Raw genomic sequence first — 4,235 nt, forward strand, 5'->3', positions numbered from 1 at the left:
AAAAGTGGTTCGCCTTTGGCCAGGAAAGTAGTCCTGAACCAAACTCGTTTGAAATGAGCTTCCTTCTTCCTAGAGGCAGAGGGAGATTTGGGGGGAGGCGCCAATTCACAGTGTCCCAAACTTCTCCCCTTTGCTTCTCGGACTGACCCCTCAGGCCATGCTGGAATCCCCTGCGGTGGATGATGGTTGCTGGCGCCCTGCACGAACTGTGTGGAGCCTGGTTAATATCTGAACATGTCCATGGCTCTGAAGCTGTAAGATGTGTTCCCTTCAAAAATCAGTGTCTATGAAGAAGGACGCCAGCCATGCTTCCCAAACTGGAGTATCTATCTGAATGCCACAGAGAGCCTTTTCACCCCCAGAGGGCTGGAACCCACCTCCAGGGTGTCTGATTTGGTGGATCTGGAATAGGGCCGAAAACACTGCCTTTTGAACAGATACCAAGCAACTCCCTGATGGCTCAGCAGGTTCGGACTCTGGTGTTGTCACTGCTTGAATCCTTAATTTTCTTTCACAAACCTTCCTCCATGGCCATTCTCCCATCTTACTATTTACCTAGCAGCTCAGGCTGAAAATCCTATACTTACCCTGATTTTTTCTCTTTGCCCTAGATTCATCGTAAAAAATCACCAGCAGATCTGTTGACTCCACCTTCAAATAATATCCAAAATCCAATGCTTCTCATCCCCACTGATGCTTGCACTGCTCCAAATCATCATCTCTTGTGCGAACCCTGCAATAGCCTCTTAACTGGTCTCCCTGCTTCCACTCTTTCTCCCTGACAGTTGATTCTCCATAGAGCTGCCAGAGACATCCTGCTATGATTTCAGCCACATCACATCACTCCCCTGCTCCAAAATCCTCCAAGAGCTCCCCATCCCACTCAAAGTAAAGCCAACGCCTTCAGTGATCTATGAGGCCCTACCAGCCTAGCATTGCCATCTTTTCCTTGCATTTACCTCTCTAAACTCATCCCCACCATCATTGTGGTCCTGCCTCACTGGCTTCCTTCCTGTTCCTCATTCACACCAGACCCGATATTGCTTTAGGCCTTTCCTTTGCTCTTCTCTCTGCATGAAATGATTTTATGCCAAATACCTTTCTGCATAGCCTGCTCCCTCACCTCCTCTAAATCTTTGCTAAGATACCACCTTATTAGTCAAGCCATCTGTTTCAGACAGGGTTTAATTGATGGAGCATAATTACTTGAAATTAAGATTAGATAGATAGATAGATAGATAGATAGATAGATAGATAGATAGATGATATATATGTTGTGTAAAGTCAAATCCTGTTAAAAATAAAAAGAGAGACTGAGTTAAGGTGATAGATATACCATTCATATATATAGGGCTGCACCCACAGCACATGGAAGTGCCCAGGTAGGGGTTGAATCAGAACTGTAGCAACCAGCCTATGCCACAGCCACAGCGACACCAGGTCCGAGCTGTGTCTGCGACCTGTACCACAGCTCATAGCAACCTACTGAGTGAGACCAGGGATTGAACCTGTGTCTTCATGGGTATTAATTGGGTTCCTTACCACTGAGCCATGACAGGAACTCCTCATTCATGTTTTTATATTTTATCTATTTAGCTAGATTAGATGATAGATAGATAGATAGATAGATAGATAGATAGATAGATAGATGATAGATAGATAGATAGGTAGATAAATAGGGATCAATTTCTTACAGAGATTTGACTTTATGCAGTTGTGGGAGCTTGTTAAGCAGTCTATAAGGCTCTTTTCTTTACATTTGATATTATAGTTTGATGCCCACAGATGAGAAAGTTAGAAAGGAAGATATAAAATTGGGGAGAACAAGGACAAACTGGAATCCAACATGACACATTGGAACCCATATCAGATTCCACTTGCCTCCAACCTGTTGTTGTGGGCATCCTTCATGAGAAGCTGGTCCCCTTCATCACAGAACTGAGTACACACCTGGCCCAAGAATCAGAAAAGCTGAAGTATAATACAGGCCTGGCCACAGCCCCCTATTAATAAAGTAAGCCCCCAGATAAGGTGCAACACACATGAGCTTCGGTAAGACCTGTATGGACCTTTCAAGCATACGAAACAACATAGCAGCTTCACTTCTTCTCTCTGAATATTACACAAGAAACACACAGGGGAGGAAAAAATAATTCAGCCTAGCCAAGTCACATTCCAAAGCCACCACTCCTTCCATGATCACTCAGTCTGAAATCACAAAGTGGCCTCCAGCCTTTACTGTCCTTCTCCCTTGCACTGTTTTTCTCTATGGCACTCCAATTCTATGTATTTTACTTTTGGTTTTGTTTTCTCATCAGGCTTGCCCCACTTAAACGTGAGCTTCATGAGGACAGAGACTCTGTTCATTGTTCTCTGCCTACTATCCAGAACAGCACCTGATCTATAGTAGGCCCTCTGTAAATATCTGCTAATGAATTATGTATGCATCATGATGAATATTTTACTAGATCTATAATTATGATTGTTTATAGGACAGTCACATACAGATTTTCTCACTGAAGCAAATGAGAATTAGAGGTGTGTGTGTGTGGTAAATTCACAACCTGTGTGATGATGAGACAGCTAAAGAACTAAGGGGCTGTGACTTATTTCCATTCTTCATCCCTTAGGAAGAGAGAGCACGTTTACAGAAAACAGAGAAGGAGCAAAAAGATGCTTTGTAGCATCTTTCAGGTGATATATGGGATAGTGATGATAAGAGTTAATGTAAAAGGGGGAGTTCCTGTCGTGGCGCAGTGGTTAATGAATCCGACTAGGAACCATGAGGTTGCGGGTTCGGTCCCTGCCCTTGCTCAGTGGGTGAACGATCCGGCGTTGCCGTGAGCTGTGGTGTAGGTTGCAGACGCGGCTCGGATCCCGCGTTGCTGTGGCTCTGGCGTAGGCCGGTGGCTACAGCTCCGATTCAACCCCTAGCCTGGGAACCTCCATATGCCGCGGGAGCGGCCCAAGAAATAGCAAAAAGACCAAAAAAAAAAAAAAGAAAAAAAGAGTTAATGTAAAAGGGAACGCTCATCCCAAGATTTCTCACATTAAATTAGGCACTTGATAAATGTACTTGGCCGCAACGGATGACTATCTTTAACATTTTGTCTTATCTTTCACTCTTTTCGCAAAATGTGCATGGTAGGTGGAGACCTGCGCTCAAACATGATCATGAGAAACGAGATCAGTGCTTCCTTTTCCCCTGCACTTTGTACACACACCCCCCCGCCCCTTGAGGAAAACTCCATCACCCAATGGTAACATGAATTGCTCTTATGAAATCCTATTATATCGGTTCACCTGCACAATTTATCTCTTTATAAATCTCTGTATATATGTCGCACAAGGCCACTATCACAGCCAGGATCCCAACCCTACGCTGATGGTGCACACACACTGGGATCATTCGCAATGAACTTATTACATGGGTCTGGACACCATATAGAGGAACCACAACCATAGTCTAGGTTAATAATCTGGGAAGGTAAAGGGTTCGGTCACCACTGTAGGCTCACAGGTAGGAAGTGGTTACCAGAGGAGAGAGTTGTAGACAGGGAACCTCCTTGGGAGGAGCCGAGACTTTGTGATACAGCCAACTTAAGGTTACTCCACAGGGAGGTCTCCAGGGTCATAAATACCCTGACCTCTTTCTCCTCCCTTCCTCTAATTTCCTGTCGGGACAACCCATTGGCTGACCCCAATAGAGTGGGGAACCACAGGAACTCACTGATGGAATCCCCATCAGTCAGTTGCCCAGGGTTGACAGGTTGGAGAAGCATGTGGAATGGAGTTGAGATGGTACTGGAAGCTATTCAGCTTTCCCGCAGTGAAAGCAGGGAAGGGGTCTCCTTCTCCTTTTATCTCCCAGAGCACCTTTCCCAAATTACTTGGTCTATACATTGTGTGTACAGAACATCTACCTGCAAAGCCAAGCCTACTAAACTATATCAGAAGAGTCAGGCAGATCTTCCATATCTATAGAAGGGATCATAATTTTACCATAATGACTGCGCTGAGTCCTGAAATTACCTCTGAAGGATTAGGACCAGCCTGAAAAGGAAGAGTCTTCCACCAAGAGTCATTTGTGACACAATCAGAAGCAGGATGGAAGGGTGAGGCCCTGAAAGACCTTGGGCAATATTGCTGGTCAGCAGGTATGGTGACCTGGAGGTGCCAACACTGCCCCCTGGGTGGCAGTCCAAGAACTTCAAGAGCAATGAAAGACTCGGTTC

Source organism: Phacochoerus africanus, chromosome 4 (assembly GCF_016906955.1).
Source record: "Phacochoerus africanus isolate WHEZ1 chromosome 4, ROS_Pafr_v1, whole genome shotgun sequence".
NCBI lineage: Eukaryota > Metazoa > Chordata > Mammalia > Artiodactyla > Suidae > Phacochoerus > Phacochoerus africanus.